General features: G+C 43.0%; 1 protein-coding gene across 1 annotated transcript in view; it reads right to left on the reverse strand.

Moving 5' to 3' along the window:
* Nucleotides 1-18,651, reverse strand: part of LOC310791759 (uncharacterized protein) — a 60,122-nt gene extending 41,471 nt beyond the window's left edge. Inside the window, exon 1 of the mRNA XM_083653415.1 lies at nucleotides 18,538-18,651. The gene's annotated coding sequence lies outside the window, so the exon portion shown is untranslated. The remainder of the gene's footprint in view (nucleotides 1-18,537) is intronic.
* Nucleotides 18,652-21,522: the final 2,871 nt, after the last annotated feature.

Here is a 21,522-nt window from a genome sequence, read left to right on the forward strand (position 1 = left end):
GGACGAGCTATCACTCTGTGGGGAACAAAATGAACGGGATTGTGTTGTTTTGACAGAGACCATTTATTGGGAAGAGGGATTACTCTGAACCAAATTTTTTGTTGGATTACTATTGAAGCATTTTCTGTTGGAACTGAACTATTTCTGTGTGGATTACTGAACATTATTGGATTATTGGACGGCCTGTAAAGGATATTTTATTTTGGTTTGGCTTCAATATACACACTTTTTTCTGAACTCTATTTATGTGTCTTGCTGGTTATTGTGTGCAGTGTTGGTTTATTGAGTGCTATTGCTGGGTGTGTTGGATTTATGCAATGTGGGTTAAAGACAAAGTGAAGAGATCTTGTGTTCATGTATACATGTAGGGGTTTGACCTTGAAAAACTATAATGTCAAATATTTGTCGGAATTAACCCCGGCTGACACCCCGCAACTTCAAGGCGATCCGCTACAAGACGCACGTACAGGTGCCACATTTGTAAATACCAGAGGATCAATAAGCTTTCACTTTGCTACAATTGCTACATTACCGTTTTATCTCTCGTTTTATCTCACCAACTCCGTACTAAGACATGCCTATGATAGTCTAGCCCAGTGATACTCAACTTGTGGCACAGGGGCCAGATGCAGCCCACGAAAGGGTGCAGAGTGGCCCCCCGACCATTTTCTAATTCACAATGAAAACTAATGTTAAAGTGTAACTTACCCCCAAAATACTTTTTTTCAGCTTTTAACCAATATATATGATTTTGGGGGTGGTGTGTGAAGAATTCTGGTCAAAATTTACACAATTGAGACCAAACTGTTACCATTGTACCATTTGTATCATTTTCAACAGCACAAGTTCCCTCTATGGGTTCAAACCTGCTTTTTTTTGTGCCCTCAAATGAATGGGAGATTTGGTACATTGTGACGTCACGGTGGTATTTGCCCCACTCATGTGATTCCCCCCCCCCCCCCCCCCCCCCCCCCATGTGATTACTGTAGCTCGCGAGCCCTTTAACTCATTCATGGCCAAATACGTCTTTATTAACGTCTTATCAGGAATGTGCCTCCCCGCCAAAGACGTGTTTTTGTTTTTATTAGTGCAGCGCGTAGTTCAAAGACTTCCCCAGCCTGTGACATGGTATCAGGTCCCTGGCCTCAAAGACAAAGCCGACAACACGTGAACAAACAACTACGCAGCTGTTCTTTTGAAATGGGGGAGGAGGAAGAACAGAAAACGGAGAAACGCTGCCTGTTGCAGAGAGGAGAAACGCCATTGAAACGCCCCTCGGCGTGCTGCGCTGGTCGCCTTGCTGCAGAGCAGCGAACCTGGATGAGTTGTTCGCGGTAGTCAAACCCGTGACCAACATGATCGATCCGGTTCCAGCGCCTGGTCGCAAACCCAAGCCGGACCCGGTTCCTGTGTCCCAGGCGGAACGAGAGGAGGAGGAGGAGAACCAGGAAACCACAGCAAAAGACAGGAGCCATTTTTCACAGCGCATATGCGCCGTGCTTCAAAGACCCGCCGGGATTACATTGAAAGTGACTATAGGCTCTTTCAAACACAGATCACGCAAAATTGTAGTTCGGTTAGCCCGTAAAGCTTGGCAGCCTCGCCACACATTTTGTTACGATGCAGAGGCAGAGGAGGCTAGACGCTGATCTCATACCAGTTTGGTGTTCTCCTCCTATGCTAATTTGCGGGGAGATCAATAGTGTTCCCTGGGAAGGAGGTGCGATCCAGCAGCAGCTGTGGACAGAACTCTCTCTCTCTGTGTGTGTGTGTGTGTGTGTGTGTGTGTGTGTGTGTGTGTGTGTGTGTGTGTGTGTTGATACTCTACTGCTGTGTTTGCTAAATGACGAAATGTAATGTAAAGAGACACACATGGGCCCCGTGCAGACACGCACATTCACACTGAGTAAACTGTATTGTTGAATGTAAAAAAAGCACTTCATGTATATATATATATATATATATATATATATATATATATATATATATATATATATTTGTCATTTGTGTCATAACAAATAATATTTACATGTCTGATGTCAATACAGTTCAAAATAAAAGAATTGAGAGCGAGTTCTGCCTGAGATTGTGTCCTTTACAAAAATGCCCTTTTCTCCGATTTCTCTTCTCAGAGAGACCTTTTTGGTGAAAACAGGGTGTATATAAATGGCTATAAGTAGAGTACAGAACATGCTAAAAGCTCACTTTTTTTTTCTGGTGAACCCAGAGACGCACATCTTCATTTTGAGGTATTGCAAATCACTTTGGTGCTAATAGATAATTTACTGTGGGTCTTGAATTATGACCAACAATTATGAAAATCTTTGGCCTGAGCTAAATATTTGCAGTCCTAAACTGGCCATGAATGAGTTAAGAGCAATGCATCCATGGGTAATCGCCTACTGTGGCTAATATTAGCAGCTAGTTAGTTATGTGACATGGCAGTAAAACGCCACTGAATGACCAAATTGATAGAACTTTTAACCATTTCGAGGAACACTATTTCCATACGGATCACCAGCGTTAGTTTGTTGTTTATAACATGGCTATATTCATAACGTTTTCTATGATATCTATCTCGGATACACTGAGAATACTGGGAGGCGGGCCATAGCGTCTCTGTCGGTGATTTGATTGGACAGTTCTGGGCACTGGCGTTGGCCAATCCTGGCGTGTTCCACCCCCAAATCGAATGTGTTCTGGTGCAAAGCGAATGGGTTTCAGGACGAAACAGTCTCAAGCCATTTACGTTATGTTTAGAGCAATATTCCTGGAATGCAAGTTTAACTAAACAGTTACATGTCCTCTGTATTCTACATCAAATGAAGACATTACGGGTTGTTTTATTTTGTATGTTACATACTTATTGGCCAAGATATGTTAGTTTATGGGGGAAGAATTCTGCCAGGTAAAGAAGGGAGTATAGGCGGCCATCTTGCCTGGAGAGTTTTCAAATCAATTAGAATACCGACCGGGGGGGTCAGTCCCCCTTTAAATAAAGTTTGACTGAGCTCCAGCTAAATTGTCAAATACCGCCGTCTGCTTGCCATTTTATTTAATATTGTTGCCAAATGACCATGGTATAAGCGGGACAATCAACTCCTAGGTGTGCATTAAACGATTTTAATGCCCTTCATGGAGGCAACCACCCGACGACGCCTCCACGTCCTGCATTAAAATCGTGTAATGTACACCTAGTCGTTGAGTATCCCTTACATAACTAATAAACATTACATTAATAATCAGTTGTCATGTTGCTTAACTAATGCAATACAAGTTGGATTTAGCCCTGTCGATGCGTTACACGTTGGTTGCTGAGGCTGCCTTATAATTTATTGCCATTTCCTGGCATAATGAAACATGTCGGTTCAGATGGTTTGCATGAAATCAAACCGGTTTAAGCTCATACACCGGACCAGACCGGTAAAACCGGAAATCGACCCATGCCTAGAAGACACCCAGCAAAACATTGGGGATCCTCTATTTGTCAGAGACATCAAAGCAGCTATTACGTTATGTGGCAAGGAGGTAAAGAAGAGAGTGCAGGCGGGGTGGTGCGGGTGGAGAAGGATGACTGGGGTGATCTGTAGGGCTGGGACGGATCAGAAAACCCACGGATCGGATCGCGTGACGGATTTTGAGCCACGGATCACGGATTTTTCGGATCAGCAAAAAAAAAAAAAATAGGCTATATTAGATTTTTTCTCTCAAAATTAGATTTTCGATTTGAATTTTTAATACTATTATACTTCTCTAACCATTTGTTGCCCTGCACAGCTCAAAAAATATTTTTTTCTCATGACACAATTTATGCTTTTACTCTGAAGGCAAAACAACCCAACTTCCTGTTTTAGGTGGCACTGCGCCTAACTTCCTGGCTGTTGCGTGCTAACGTAGTCACATGACACGGGTACAGACCAGACCGGGTGAGTCTGGAAACATAACGTTGATGCTACGTTAAGCTACTCGGTGTCCCCACGTGTTGTTTTGTTGTTATGTGTCCAAGGCAACATTTCACCGTCCGGTGATGTGTTCGTGAAACGTGTGTGCGTGTGCGTGTGTGTGCGTGTTGTGGCTCTGGCTATCTTGTGCAGCGCGCAACATGCTGCTCGCATTCCTGTGCTTTTTCAGAGGTGTTGAAATAAGTTTGTGTGACGCTGTCTTTAGTAGCCACTAGCCACAGCCTTCAGATATACTTTACAGCGAAGGGTTGAGGAAGCTCACTTGTGCATGCCATGATGATGCCTGTCTGTGTCTGGCTGCGCTGCAGGCGTTCTCATACACTAACGTTAAACGTTAAATGAAACAAACGGGGGGGGGGGGGGGGGGGGGGGGTCCACGGACCACGACGTTCCGAACCGTGTGCCGAACCGTGGGGGCTGATCCGTACGGGTCACGGATTATCCGTGATCCGTCCCAGCCCTAGTGATCTGTGACAGAAGGGTACCAGCGAGAGTGAAGGGAAAGGTCTACAGCAGGGTAGTGAGACCAGCCATGCTGTACGGTCTAGAGACGGTGGCACTGACAAACAGGCAGGTGGCAGAGCTGGAGGTGGCAGAGATGAAGATGTTACGCTTCTCTCTGGGAGTGACGAGGCTGGACAAGATAAAGAACGATTACATCCGAGGAACCGCCCATGTTGAGCAGTTTGGACAGAAAGTGAGAGAGGCAAGACTGAGATGGTATGGACATGTGCGGAGGAGGGAGGTGGGGTACATTGGGAGGAGGATGCTGGAGATGGAGCTGCCAGGAAAGAGGAGGAGAGGAAGGCCCAAGAGGAGGTTCATGGACGCAGTGAAAGAGGACATGCAGGCAGCGGGCGTGACGGAGGACGATGCAGAGGACAGAAACCGATGGAAACAGATGATCCGCTGTGGCGACCCCTGACGGGAATAGCCGAAAGAAGAAGAAGAAGATCAAAGCAGCTATTCACCAAGACCTCATGAAGAGGTACACGTCCGAGCTGGAGAAGGCCACACTCAACCTAGCTCCAGTGTTAGATCCAAGATTTAAAGTGTTGCCGTTCCTGTCTGACAGTGAGAATCAAGAAACCTTTGCAAGAATGGTCGCTGAAGCCGCAGCCACGATGGAACATCATCATGTAAACAATTTATAAATATATAAGCAATAGAGAGATGCTGAAGGTTTTGTGAGTGCAAAATTATTGATTGATTGCTTATGAATTGGTTGTTGATCATTATCGACTCTGTTCCATAATGATCTATGTCTTTTGTGGACTCTCCATTCCTAAAGATAGATAACATGTATTTTGTCTTGTGACCAGACCAAGGTTGTATTGTCTCTTATGAAAGATCAAGGTTGAACCTGTGTAGCTGGTGGAAATGTACTGGGCATCAGATGGAACGTATATGAGCTAATGGAATTTCACACCAGAGATCAGGGTGGGGAGGGCACCCTACTATCACTATATGATAACGTGCAGATGAGAGCTTGGGGCTCTCTTGACTTGAGCGTTTTGACTGTCGGAGAGACTCTGTGCACAGATTAACTTTTTCATGGAATAAATCCTCCAATGTTTATATTTTTAACGAGCGACTCACCGTGCCCTCGGGCACGGTGAGTGATGTGTAACCGTGTGACAATAAAAGACGGGCTTGTCCGTCTAAAATCGTTTTAAAATCGTTTAAAAAATCGTTTTATTGATGGATCAACAAGGCATTTCATTTATTTCGCTATTACAGTTTCTTTAGTTTATAATGCATAATACAGGTGTGTGTGTGTGTGTGTGTGTGTGTGTGTGTGTGTGTGTGTGTGTGTATTTGTCTGTGTGAGTGACACTATCAAGTAGAATGGTGTCAAAGATAGAAAATAAAATACATTTAAATAGTGTGCTAATTTTCTGTACCGCTGTTTTTTATTTGTTGTACGGTTCCCTGTAGGAAGAAGTGGTGATGCTGAACGAGGAGGTGCTGGTGATGATGATGATGAGGAGAATCAAGAATATGGAGAAGACCAGGCTGAAAATAATTGCTGAAATAAATCTCAGAAAGACTGAGGTGATCTGGCTCCATTGTTTTTGTAAATATGACTCATGATATAATATACAGTGTCTAAAAGTGTATGATTCAGCTTTTCCCATGTTCTAGTGTAAAAAGCAAACAAACTGAAAAAAGGAAAATAAAAAAGGAAACAAATGGCAATAAATCGTAATATCGAATCGCAATAATCGTAGAATCGCAATACTTAAGAATCGCAAAATATATTGCATCGGCACCCAAGTATGATGATAGGATCGAATCGGGACATAAGTGAATCGTCCCACCCCTAATAGATAGATATATAGATAAATAGATAAGATAGATAGAGGTCGGGGGTCAAATCTCCACCTATTGGCATTTGACTGACCGACTACTATTTTAGTATGAATTTTTGTGGAGATGAGGCAGGCTGTATTCACTGAACAAGATATTAAATCTGCATGACGCCAGTAACGCACACACACAGGCACGCACACACACACACACACAGAAAGATTAACAACAGTTCAGCTTTAGGGTACTGCTACTAGGGGTCGACCGATATGTTTTTTTCATGGCCGATACCGATACCGATTATCGCGAGTCAAGCAGACCGATAACCGATATTTTGGAACGATATACATTTGCAGTAAAATTGAAAATTTTGGTGTCAAAATTTTGAATAACACGACCCATTGTTAAAATGCATTTTCTTCAGTTTATCCAACTGCAATATTAATTGAAAATAGTCCACTATTAACATTAAGCAAAGTGGTGTGTGTGTGTGTGTGGTATGGTGTTTATTCTTAATCCCCGAGGGGGATCCAGATGATATCTGATACAGTGTCGTCCAGCCTAACAAACTGAGGTCGAGGCACAAGATATCTCATGCACCAGGCGATGGTTGAATTATGCAATTTATATTGAATTGAGTGAGTGTGTGTGTGTGTGTGTGTGTGTGTGTGTGTGTGTGTGTGTGTGTGTTCAATCTAGTGGAGACTTGGGCATATTATCAAGAAAAAGCTGTGGACTTATACTTTTAACTAACTAACACTGAGTCACTACAGTAACAAAATAATAGAGGGTTTCCCTCCGCTTACACCTGACACAAACCTCATCCCCAGGCTCTCAAAGGAGAATACTGACACAAACACGTTCATCCGTGCATCCGCTGACGTAATGTCTCATCCTCGTTTATTCGGTTCCTTGTTTCATTCCAAACAAACAGATACCGTAAAATACCAATTAGAAGCCGACTTCCAAATTGCCGCGGGTCCCATATATAAGCGGGGTCTGGATACATATTTTGTACATAAAAGCAGGTCCCAATTTGACGCCCGGTTAGTTTTTTCAATGTTTTCTTTTTACCTTTGCGACATCCTGTTGAATGCATCTCCCAAACACAACGAAGAAGAAAAATCGGATGAAGAAGACGAACAACGAGGAAACGAGGAACAACGAGGAAAAAAAACACATGCACGAAACTTGCTGATCAAAATTCGTTTTCTGTCAACATCTGATGATTCTGAAAATTGTGTAGGCATTTCCTGAAGATTTTTATACACTAAAACCGACATCTCTGGTGTAATAATTATTTTGAGAAATGTGCCTATGGTATATTTCCCTGCCAGCGGGCATAGAAGTCCGCTTCTAATTGGTATTTCACCGCACTTTCACATGTGCGCTACTGAAGAGGGTAGGCTCCGTGAGTGATGAACAGCGGAGGAGGCAGCGCATGCAGCCAGCGGAGGAGGCAGCGCATGCAACAAATAATCTGCTCACATGATGATCATGTTCTCTCACCTTCAGCGGAGAAAGTTTAGTGGTAGGTCACAGTTCAGCTCAAATTTTATTTGATTTCATGTACAGGCCAGAACTGGCATGCAATGTGCTCTGCTGCACTGAGAGGGAGGCGCGGCTCTCCCCATAGACAAGCAATCGTGTGGGGTGCTGTAGCCAACTCATTAAAATAAATGGTTTAAATAAACAATTTCATACTATTTACAATCTTTGCTGAGCAATATTTTTGTACAAAAATAATTAAAGCAGGTCCCAAACTGCCGCAGGTCCCATATTGACGCGGGGTCTGGCTACATATTTTGTCAATTAACGCCCGGGCTAATAATTGGTATTTTACGGTAGTCCGCTGACGAAATGTCTCGTCCTAGTTTATTCGGTTCCTTGTTCCAAACAGGCAGAGAACAGAAAAAATTCCGCTCTGCTTGCCCAGACATGCCAGCCAATGTATTTTTCGGACACGCAGCGCTGGATCAATAAAACAGCTTCGCTACTGACAACCATGGCCATTTGATTAAAAAAGAGCGACGCTACACCGTGGACACGCTACTATGGAATTAAAAACTAGTGCCCCATACACTGCTTTGTGAGGTTACTAGGCTATTGCCCTTTTCAACAGCGGTGGTGATAAATTTGAGTTGCACAGCACTGCAGGCACCAACGTTACTCAAAGATATATTATGCTATCAGTACACAAATAATCTCTGTTATCTTGTTATCGTTATCACTGCAACAAAGTGCATGCGCGCATTTTCAGACAGACCTATCTCCACACTCCACACTTTGCACTGTGCGAGGCTGCGCTTCATACGAATCGCTCATAAGATCGTGGTGTTTTTGCAATGTCAGCGTAGGTAATTATTATGTATATTAACTTTATTACAACTTGGCATGGCAATATCTGCTGCTTTACCTTAACTCTGTGACTGTCACAGTCGCAACAGCCAACTCGAGTCCGCTGCACTCGCACAGGCAGCAGAGCTCAAGTTTCAAGTTTATTAAAGAAAAAACATCGTTGCATCACAAGATGAAATGAGATGTTTTTTTACAAGTTAGAAAACAGACAAGAATAGATACAGTATAACAATAAAATGCCTACAGTACAGGGAGGAGATAACTAAAAGGATGGACAATGTGAGCACAGCCTGGAAGCTCTGAAGCTCAGCCTGGAGCTCAGATGGCCCACGAGCCTCTGTGCAGGGTGAAGAGCACTGAGGTGTCAGATTTCATCTCTGAGCAGCCCTCTGATAGGCTATTGCTCGATGTGTAACCAATCAGATAGCGCTGTGGGCGGGACATTGCTCCAGATCACACAGAGGGAACTACTGTAGGAGAGGCTTCTTCCAGGTGCAGCAGCCGCAAATTAGCACATTTTTTAATTAAATTATTATATCGGCAAACAGCCAATGAAAATGCCGATACAGATAATCTGCAAAATGCTGAATATCGGCCATAATAATCGGCCAAACCGATAATCGGTCGACCCCTAACTGCTACTGTAGATGATGACACTAGGTTGACTGTACAGTACAGTACAGTACAGTGGCGGTCACAAAGTCCAGTGAAAACCCGAATAGCAATGATATGTTGGCACAGCAGTGGCACAACGTTGGCATTTATGTGGGCGGAACGTTGGCAGCCGACTTTGGCATCACGTTCCCCCAACTTTGGAAACAGGCCTGTATTCAGACCTTATTCTTTGCCCACACATGGACGCTTCCGCATTACGTCATTTCGTAATAGTATTTCCGTTTTAGACTTGCCAAAAACCCCGCAGGCAAGATGGCCGCCCACCAGGGCCCGAAATTAGAGCCCGCCACCCGCCAATGGCGGGCATATTTTTGCTTTGGCGTGTTAGATTTGGCATCTGTCCGCCACGTGGCGGGTCGCAAAATAGTCGTCATGTAATATTAAAACTGTGTGTAGCCGGCCTGTGTCCACCTAGCGTATTTTTCCCACTGTTAAACGCTGGGAGTGCGCTGCGGAGCGCTGATCCCAGCCACAATATACAAGGGAGCAGTCTGAAACGTAAGGTTAGTTTAACGTTAGTGCGTTCAGCGCAGTAGTATAACACGAGTGCTTCCTGAGGCTGTTTCATTCTCTCCCGTAGCAGTGTCAATTGCGTGACAGCCTAACGTCGGGCGAATCAATAAATGAATGAATCAATCGCTCGCACTTGTTGCCGACACTCGTATGATACAGTATATATGAGGAGATAATAGTTATGTGTGTTTTGCTGCGCAGCTGGCACGAGTGCTTTGTGAGACTGTTTCATTCTGGCTCTGCCGTCCGTATAGGCTACCAAACATGACTGGAGGGGAATGGAATGCAGTCGTCAATTTAGCGGAGGTAAGAAGCTCTTTTAACCTCTGCTAAATTGACAGCCTACATCGGGCGAATCAATCAATGAATCAATCGCTCGCGCTTGTTGCCGAGCTCGTATGATGAGGAGATGAATCAAAATGCTTACCACCAATAAAGCCGAAGCGGAGCCAAGAACGAGTGCAGGAGAGCTAACACAGGTGCCAGGTGTGGAGTGGGAGAGAAAGGTGTGTAGCCCAAGTTGTGCGCTGTCTGCACTGAGACTGTCGCAGTTATTACTTTTAGTTGCGTTGGGTTTTTTTTGCAACAATTTAAGCTCAAGATTGACTTGACATGTATTGATAAGATTGACTTGACATGTAGGCTATTGATTAATCAATCATCAATCAATATATTCAAATAATTTGCTTCAAATTTTACTCTGCCCTCTTATTTAAGTGTGTATTCTTCAACGTAATACCTTATCTACTTGAAATGTACTGAAAAAAATTGATATATATGGATATATGTGACACAAAAATGTGTTTTTTTTTTTGGCCGGTAAGAAATATGCTTGGCAGGTAGATTTTTTCCATCTACCCACCACTGGCCGGTGGGTCAAAAAGTTAATTTCGGGCCCTGCCACCCACACTCCCCTCCTAAACTGGCAGAATTACTCCCCCATAAACTAACATATCTTGGCCAATAAGTATGTAACATACAAAATAAAACAACCCGTAATATCTTAATTTTATGTAGAATGCAGAGGACATGTAACTGTTTAGTTAAACTTGCATTCCAGGAATATTGTGCTCTAAAGATGACGTTAGTGGAGTCGAGACTGTTTCATCCTGAAACCCACATAGGTTGCGCCAGGCGTAACCTATGTGGGATTCGAAATAACGCATCCGAGATAGAAACGTTATGAATATAGCCACGTTATAAACAACAAACTAACACTGGTGATCCGTATGGAAACAGTGTTAGTCGTGTTAGCTTTGCCGCAGCAAATGACTGGAACACACTTCAAAACACACTCAAACTCTCAGCTCTCATATCTCTCAACATGTTCAAACACACCCTGAAACAGCTCGTAGTCGACCGCTGCACCTGCCGTTAGGCCTCTCCCTCCCTCTCTCCCCCTATAGTCCCATCATTAAATGAATGTTGTTGTTTGCTTCCTGATTTTACTTCTGTCTTGTCGTTATTTACTATATGTATTTTATATGTGTTGCCTTGTGCTGACCTGATGTACTGTTTGTAATGTTTTTTACCCTTGCTGCGGCCCCTTGGCCAGGTCACCATTGTAAATGAGAATTTGTTCTCAACGGTGTTTACCTGGTTAAATAAAGGTCAAATAAAAAAATTGTCGAAATGGTTAAAAGTTATATCAATTTGGTCATTCAGTGGCATTTTACTGCCATGTAACATAACTAACTAGCGGCTAATATTAGCCACAGTAGGCAACTAGCGCTGAACCGGAAGAGAGAAAAAGTGGGCGTGGTGAATAAGGTGAATAGAGAAAGTGAAACATCACTTCCTGCTTTCTCCCTGTACCAGCGCTGCAAAAAATATGAATGGCGGTGGATGGAGAATAAGGTTACTTTTTTGATCCCGTTTGAATTGTGCCATGGGGTGCCAACGCTAATTTTGTCAATTTAAAACATAACTTTGCATGTCAAGAAAGTCACAGTTTGTCGTCAAACTGAAACGTAGGGGTTAGTTTCATATAAAAACTACATAGCTTGTGGAAGCTTGTGGCATGTCGCCGGTCTTCAGCTTTGCCGGTAGAGAAAGTTACGTCACTTAGGCGACAGTGTATGTAGTCTTTCTGATTTATAACTTCTAGTGCAACGGTTCAAACGGGATCAAAAAAGTAACCTTATTCTCCGTCCACCGCCATCCATATTTTTGTGTGTAGTGACGTTTCACTTTGGCTCTCTATACAGTGTACTGTAAACAGTCCTCTACATGCAATTTCACTATTTTTATATGTTAATATTCCTTTCTGAAACTTCCTTAAACCGTATATATCTATATATGTTCGCTGCAGTCTGAGTTGGCATATTGAATATATATAGCTGCATTGCCGACTTCAATGGCTATTAGGGCTGCTCAAGTCCCTATTTTCATATCGTCCAATCGTGGTCCTTAAAGATTAGCGATTGATGATCAAATCGCCATAATCTATTAATTGGCCGTCATTTTAATTATTATTTTTTGATAAAGAGACTTATTCCTATTTAATGGCATTAATAATTTGGAGGGGGAAAACAATAGATCATATTATTGAATACAGTGGGCCTGTAGATCAAGCGTAGATAAGAGAAAAGATGAAAGAGAGACCGACCATGCATGCATTCTGAAGCCGCATTACACTTGCTGAAACTCTTCGTGACTTTTTTCCTGCTGCCTCCTTTTTCATGTTCATTTTGGATGATTTAACACCGGCTGTAAGGTAATGTAACTGCAGAGAGAAGACGGCAAACACAACCACTTCCGTTTCTAGCCTTAAAAATAAAAGCACACAGTGCAAAATAAACTAAATCACTCATAGCCTTAACTACTGTACGAGGAACCTCCATAAAATAGCTTACACACCAAAAAGACTGGTTGTAATGTTATGTTTACATATGGAGTGAAACTAGTCTAAAAGCATTACTCAAAAGTTATATGAAGTATTACATTCATTTTGAAAGCCCACTGCGGAAGACGTACTTTTACATTCTGGCTAGGGATGCACATTTTCCACAAATTCCTGAATCGGTCATTGGTAACGTTAACAATCAATCAATCGATTAATTGTAATTAAAAATACAACATTTTCCAAACAATACCAAGTGGGTTTTTTCCTCAATAAAACCTTTATTTATATAGCAGCCAGCAACATATTGCATATTTTTCACAGTATTGCAAATGTAAAAACGTAGAGGCATACTCTCATACCTTCTGTATTTAACATTTGCCTCGAATCCGCACCGGGCGCTGCGGTGGCTCACTTAAAAAAAGAAAAGCCTATTATAGCCTATATAAAAAAAAACTTCTCGCCACTTCAAAGATGCAAATGCAGTATTTAACAACAACAAAAAAATCCAAGCTTAAATAAACAAAACGAAAAATCAACAATAGCCAACGAAAATGTTCAATAGGGCCGACAGAATAGGCTATCATATTAATTACATCTCGTGCGCTATAAGGCTCAAACAACCGAACCAACAACGAACACTTTTTTTTCTAAAACACAGTCCTAAATGAACTTAATAATAAATAGGCTATATATTAAATAAATAGATGAACTGAACAAAAAATATAGGCCTAATACAAATAAACAAATTAAACTTCCTTCAATACTGTAGGTCTGACTGAATCAGATATTACATGCATAAAACAACAGCTGCCACAACTTTTTCAGTAAACTTAGAAAGAAAGAGAAAGACTGCCAGACTGACTCACAGGGCCCGATTTAGTTCTTGTTGAGGAAAATGAGCATGTCTACGTGAGCGTTCAGGTGTCAGACGGGAACGCAGCCTGGTCACGATCAGTCCAGCGGCTGAAAACACACGCTCGGATGGTACAGATGTCGCGGGTATGCAGAGGTACTGGCGTGCCAGCGTTGCCAGTCTGGGGAATCTCACAGTGTTGGCCTTCCACCACACATCCGGATTTGTCTCCAAGGCTGGGGGAATGTCCCGGATAAAGGTCTCAACCTCTTGATAATGTTAATGGCAGGAGCTGCTGAATAATTCGGCCCCAAAAGCAAAGCCATTGCTGGTGTTAAAAAAACAGGTGCTTGTGGCGAGGGTCCAGCATCGTTGCCACCATCGGAAGGGAGGATGTCATCTGGTCGGACTGCAAAATAATAAAATAAAAGTTGCTTAATGACTAATTCAAAATAATGTTTTTGGGAAACGCAGAATTTAAGAGTCGCTGTGCAAAGTGTAATGTTTAGGTTTACCATCATTCACTCAATCAGGGAAGAGCAGACTTTTCCCTTGAAGTCCACCACTCGTGGGCAGTCGCCCTCTTTCCTCAGTTCATTGATGAGGCCAAATGCGACAGGATACGTGTTGCTGATGGAGACAGTTAACTCAGCCGACATCGCTGTGGTTGCAATCTTCAATGCGGTTAATACTGGCGCTACGTCCTTCATGACATTCATCTTTCAGCTCCAGGGTTCTGGCGAGAGGCAGCTTGGTGACAGTCCGGTCAGATAGGACAGCGACCACCGCCCACCTCTGCTCCACTAGCCGGTCAAACATATTGAGAACATACTGTTGAGTTTGCTTTTCTTGTAGGGCTTTGGTGGCGACTGTGCTATGGTTAAAGTGGCTCACAAGCCTGCCAGCCGCGGAGATGACTTTGTTGAGGTAGATGGTGAATCCGTCATTTATGGCGAGCTGAAGTGTGTGAGCGAAGCAAGCCACCGAGTACCAGGGCACTCTGCTGGGGTTATTTGCTGCGGTGATGTTCCTCGTGTTGTCGTGCACACGCCATAACTTTTCCATCAAGCCCCCACTCGTTCACTGCATCCTTTAATTGCTGGGCGAGGTGCTCTGCTGTGTGCCTGCCTGGCAAGCTTCTGGTTAGCAACACCGCACTGCTGACTCCCCAGTCCTGGGTGATGTAGTGGCAGGTGATGGTCACGTAGTTTTCGGTTGTCATGGCAGTCCAGCTATCTGTCGTCAGTGCAACCTTGCCGCCGGTAGATGTAACGTCAGCTAGCAACTTGGACTTAGCATCAGCGTATCTCTTCTCAAAGCGCCTGGTGATTGTGCTTCGGCTTGGGATCTCGTTCTCGTATGCTGGTTCCAGGAGGTGCATCATTTGCTTAAATCCCCTGCCTTCAACCATAGCGATAGGCATCATGTATTTTTCTATAACCCCGCAGATCGACTGGGTTATTTTCTCTGCTCGCCGTGAGTCGCAACTTTTCCTCTGAAACGCTGAGCTGATGGTGGGTTGACGAAGAGGAGCCAGACAATTTATCCAAATGAACACCGTTCAAGTGATAGAGCAGTGCTGTCGTCGTGTTGTAGCTGTACACCGATTCACAGTGTTTGCATACGGCTGTATCTTCTCCTTTCTTATCAAAATGTTCTCACACAACGCTTCTCTTCGCCCTCTTCATGTTCGTTGCAACTGTGTGGTTTTTCCTTTCTTTCAGACCAATCTTAAAATGGCTGCCACCGGAAACAGGAGAGGAGCAGAGGACGGCTCCCCCCTCTTGTGCTGATTCAGCTCTAACTGTACAGTAGGGCGCAGCTTCTAGATATTCTTTTCATAACGTCGAGTGCTGTAACGTTACGCACGGCTTTCCCCCTCACTCGCACTAGGCTCTTTCATACACAGATCGCGCAAAAATTGCCGTTTAGGAGTCCCGTAAAGCCAGCCGCCTCGCCACAGAAATTGCTTTCACACGAGCCAAGCAGCACGGCCACATTACCGTGCTGCTCTGTACTTTCAGGTGAAATCCCCTGCTCCCGCATTGAAAGGCGAGCGGAGGGATTTCCTGCTCCTCCTAGCCCAAATGAATATTTTCATAGGTTAGTGTAGCCTAGGCTACTGTATGATGAACGAATTAATTCAACAAGACTTCCCTCCTAGTCCGCTGAGCAGGGAGTGCACTCACATGGTGGGCGGGCAGATCGATATGGTGTCCTACTAAAATTGGAACGATACACGACCGCCCGCATATCAAACAGCTGCAGTCTGCATAACGTTCGTCGGGGGAATAGTATAGGCTATAAATGCACATGACTACTTAACGTTAACTAATGTCAACATCGTTTGAGCATAAAGCCTAACCGCACGGAGCATTCCTCCTGGCGTCCCTGCAGTCATGATTGTATAGGCTACTTTTTTTACTTTCACTACTGCACTTTCTTGATCACATGAGGTGATTTCCCCTGTCATTTTTTTATGAATGAGCAGACCATTCGCACCTTTTCCGGCTCGCTGCGACGACCTTTCAAGTGGAGGCGGGTTGCCAGGTAACCCGGCGCTGTTACTACCTCCCGTCGCGGGACAAAAGGCGTAAAACAATTGCCCACCAAAGCGCATTCACGACTTTCACATCGGAGGCGCTAATCCTATTTTCCGTGCATTTTTCGGCTTTCAAGGCCGGTGTGAAAGAGCCTAGTGATTAACAGAGCTCTGCCAGAAACATCTCTTAAGTGTACAGTAGGGTGCAGCTTCTAGATATTATTTATATTTTATAACGTCTTATGATAGTAAATTAGTTCAAATCGCCTTAAATATCGCTGTAGAAAAAGCCAATTGGCAATCATTCCCTTCAATCGTCAATATACGATTTGATTGCAAATCACAGCAGCCCTAATGGCTATGATTTAACCACCACCTCTGTAACGCAACAGGTAGTTACACGATGATACATAAATATATATATACAAAAAAATTGGCATCAAGTGTCTTTGTGACGATGTTTGGTGGGGAACGTCAAATGATAAGATGATAATTTAATGCCTTTTGCTGTTTTGCACGATTGACAAGTTTGCTCATAACCATTTTCCACAGTGTAGCTAAATTTGGTTTGAATTCCTTATCTTATGATGAAAGACAAAGAAACATTTCATTTATTTAGGCTACACAGTCACCCACGTTCAGCATTATGCCTTAAGGCAAACTATTACATATTTTCAAGTCAAGTTATTAAAAATAGCCTATTTGCAAGTCATTTAGAATAATCATTAGCTGGACATTGACTTTACAGCAACTTGTTGAATGCTTTATGACATATGACGTCATGTTGTACTGTAGTACGGCTTGGTTCAACAGCTTATCGGTTTCCCTGAAAACCAAGTTTCTTAGCCAGTTAAAAATCTGTGCTAAGATTATTGGCCAGCCTGCAGAGTCTGTGTTTCACTCTTTTAAAGAAACTCAAATCAAAAGCATGCTTAGACTAGCTACCAGTATATCCTCGGACCCCTTGCATGTTCTGAATGGAGAATACCAACTGTTGCCCTCCAGGAGACGCTTTAGAGTCCCAAAATTTAGACGCAATAGACTGAAGAATTCTTTTGTACACCAGTCTATTGGTCTGCTCAATCAGAACAGGTTAACTTTTTGAACTGCTTGCCTTCTGTAATTCTGTGGATTAGTTCTGGATGTCTTGTCTTTGTCTGTTGTGTCTTTCATGTGTAACTTTCATGTCTTTATGTTTTTCATGTGTAACTTCTTGAACGGAGAATGCCATTGGATGCAAAACAAATTTCAGCCTGCTGACAATAAAGTTGTATCGTATCGTATCGTATGACAGAGAGAAACACACACAGAGAGACATCCGCTTTTGTTATCCTTTTGCAAAGCAAATTGTCCCCTAATCTAGAAAATGCATTGTTTTACATCTCCAATGTAATGTGATACTGAATAATAATAATAATAATAAAAAAAAAAAAAAAAAAAAAAATAATAATAATAATAATAATAATAATAATAATAATAATAATAATAATAATAATAATAATAATAATAATAATAATAATAATAATAATAATAATAATTGATTGGATTTATGTGTCCAACCTGTGCCACTGTTGGCCCAACCACTATACACTACTATACATTGAGCCAACTTTTGCCAACCTCTACCAACATTGCCCCAAATCTGGCCAATGTTACGTTTTCGGGTCATTGCTATCTGGGAGTAATCCCCTCTCAGCACAATTTGAATTGTAATAGCTTCAAATAAAATTTCCGAATATCTCCTTCTTTTAAATAGCCAGCCTAAGTGAATATTTTTATGATGTGTATTTTATATAGCCTACCATATGTGATGAATGATACAACTGTTAGATTTAGGATGCATGTGCTCTGATTGAATTGAACAGAGGGCATTAGTGGGGGGAAGCATGGGGTGGTCATGGCATGTTGAGAGAGAGAAAAAGTCCATATGAGGAGCGCAATATTCAACAGTTGTATGAGTGTAATGAAGCCCCCACTGAAAATGAAGCAGCCTGGACCCTCTATATGAATGGAAAAGTTAGCAGCCTGAATTTGCAAGCAAAGCAAAAGTGACCAACACCACACCTAGACATAAACCAAGACTGCAGACAGTGTTTGATCATAGATTGTCACGTGTCAGGGTCGTTGTGGAGTCTTGACTGATCCTCATATCCAACTATTTCTTCGTGTACCCTTAACGGTATGAAGAGAAGACAGATGATAGTCAAGAGTGCAGACGACTGACATTATTGACATCATTGTTAGTTGTAGTCAATTGGGATGAGCTAATGCTAACTTGACTTCAAAGTGAAATGATACGTTCTCTTAAACGGTGGATTGAAATACAATCTGCCCATGACAAAAAAGTAACATATCGAAACAAGGTGATGTCATACTTCCTCACTCGAGCAGCACACAGCAGCTTACAAAAAACAAACCACATGACATACAGCTGCTTGTACTGTGAAGGCGCACATATCGCGCTGCAAAGCCCACTTACCGGCAGCTGAAGTTCCGCCTTGTGGTCTTTTTTAGAGTGAAATGAAATTCCAAATGATTCTGTTATTTTTCCCACTGAGCGTCTGTCTGCAAGTCCCAAACTATGGTCCCAAACTATGGTCCCAAACTGCAGAGTCGCGTGAAGCTGCGCACAGCAGATCCAGACCTCTGTTCCGTGAGCAACAATAAGACGAGCAACAATGAGCATTTCCGGTGACCGTTTTTCAGAGTAAAATAACCTTTTTGCACAAGCCTGGAGCACACAGAAGCCATTGAAAAATTATACATTTGCACAGTAAAACTATAAATTAAGCATTTAAACGAAGCTATAAATTATGTTTCTGTATGACAATAACTGATTCAATAACATTGAGAACGTTCTTCTCAGTATCTAAATAGATAGCCTAAATGCTGTTCACTGGACTGGATAGCCTTTACAAATTGGACACTGGACACCCCGTGTCCAAGGTGTCGGCACAAACCATATATGCATATGATATCACACTGTCAGCTAAGGCCAGTAGAAGTAAAAAAATATATATGGCGGCCCGTCAAACCCAGCCAAATATCCGGACAACCGCTGGACACTGGACACCCCCGTGTCTGAGAGTGTGAAGTCATAAGTGGCTTTTAAACATGAAGTCTGGATCATCTCTGGCTAGCTAGAGCAGGATATTTTCCGGTTTTACCTTTTTAAACATGAGGGGTCTTTGTTTAGAAACAGCTGGAAATGGTCAGTATTCTCTCTGCCAGTGGGCATGGGGGGGGGGGGGGTGCGGGAGCATGCAGGTTATTCCCTTCAAGGCAAATAGTTGTGTCGTGTGAGTTTAACCAAACTCCATTCAAAAACATGCCGTTTTAACGGAGTCCATTCTGACCACGAGCGGTGGCAATGTGCCAAAAATGAGCGCTTCCGCCTTTGTTAGGCTACATAAAGCCGCCCAGTCAAAATAGTGGTCGGACCGTCGTCAATCACTGTGGGTGATTTATTTTACAAGTGGCATTCAAGTCATATCTGACTAGTTTTCAATGTATTTCTCCCCACAAAAGTTAGGCGTTTTCTGACATGGGAGCAAGCAAGCAGCGCAGCAGTAAAGCTTCTGGCATACTCTTCGCGCACGCGCTGGAGGCGGGGCTCCACGGAGGGCGCGCGCACTCTGCGCAGGCCAAAACAGAACATAGTGAGTGCTCCAGAAATGGCGGCGATCAGTGAAAGGCAGTCTGAATGAAATTGAATGTAACGTTCCCAATTCTATATATTAAATTCTAAAAAACGACCCTCAACATTTGGGAAGGCTAAGCCACACAACTAGTTCGTTATAATCGAACATTATGCTTTCGAAGGCGACTGTACGACGGTGAGGACTCAATCACAGCAGATATCCGCTGATAGCCTACCACGGAGATCTCACAGGCACAGGCAGCAAAACCCGACGTGCTGATAGAAATATCTCCGTGGACGCGCCGCGCTGCGCTCAGGCCTCGCCCCCCGACACGCCCCGTGCGATGACGTCATAATCGTCGCGCGCTCTATGCGCTTGGCTGGCCGTCGTAAAGTCGCCTTCAAAGCATGCTGTTCGATTATAACGAACTAGTTGTGTGGCTTAGCCTTCCCAAATGTGGAGGGGTCGTTTTTTATAATTTAATACATATAATTGGGAACGTTACATTCAATTTCATTCAGACTGCCTGGAGCCTGGAGCTGCGCACTGAGTATGTTCTGTTTTGGCCCGCGCAGAGTGCGCGCGCCCTCCTCTGAGCCCCGCCTCCAGCGCGTGCGCGAAGAGTATGCCAGAAGTTTAAGGGTCCCTCCTGATGCACCGGGACCTGCCTGCCTGCATAGCTGAAGCGCGTTGGGATCCCTTTACCAAAACAATTCAAGACGTTTTTGCAGTACTTGAGGAAACCGTGAGTTTGCTCGTTTAATTCGTTGATATAAGCGATTGCCCGAATGATTCATTAATTAATAAACTATGTGAAGTGCCACCACCCGCCCACATAACAGTTAGCCTACATGATCAGGATCATGAGCTGCCAGAGTTAAACAGCAGCTGCTTTTGCGCTAATCCATATCCTACACCGGTGACCGAGATTAATATGATACGGACTCGCGGGAGTGCGCGTAGGCTGGCTAATTGTTGTTTAACATGCAAAGTTAAACAATTTTAACAATACGGATTCCACTGCATGTAAAGAAGTGGCTACAGAGGTCTACCCGAGCACATGCATATATCGTTTGTGCCGACACCTTGGACACGGGGGTGTCCAGTGTCCAACGGTTGTCCAGTAATGTCACTAATAGTGCGTTTGGCTGGGTTTGACGGGCCGCCATATTTTTTTTTACTCCTACTGGCCTTAGCTGAGTGTGATGTCATAGAGGAGGTCTATCCTAATTTGTAAAGGCTATGCAGTCCAGTGAACAGCATTTACCCATATAGATACTGAGAATACTGTTCTCAATGTTATTAAAACAGTTATTGTTATACAGAAACATAATTGGTATTGTATAGCTTCGTTTAAATGCTTCGTTTATTGTTTTAATGTGCAAACTAACACTTTTTCAGTGTCTTTTAAAAACATACGTGCTTTTACTTTGATGGCAACCGGAAGTCTTACTGTTGCTAGTTCACTGAACAGGAACCTTATGGCTGCCAGCAAGACGGAGCACAGATCCAGCTTATCCAGCTCCAGCCGGGGCCAGTACAGAGCACGCCCCTACAGAGCACGCCCCCTAAGTACAGAGCACGCCCATAGGCGAATCCCTCTATCCAAAAAGCACCTCAAACAAACAACAGTCCAGCGCTCCTTCCCAAACAAGAAAATGTTACATACAAAAATAATATATAATATATATATATATATATATATGTAATATAAAATAATATAAAATGTTACATAAAAAACAATATATATTATATATATATATATATATATATATATATATATATATATATATATATATATATGCAGCGATGAGGTTGTGCTA

The sequence above is a fragment of the Poromitra crassiceps genome, assembly GCF_964638095.1.
Source record: "Poromitra crassiceps genome assembly, chromosome: 17".
Classification (NCBI taxonomy): domain Eukaryota; kingdom Metazoa; phylum Chordata; class Actinopteri; order Beryciformes; family Melamphaidae; genus Poromitra; species Poromitra crassiceps.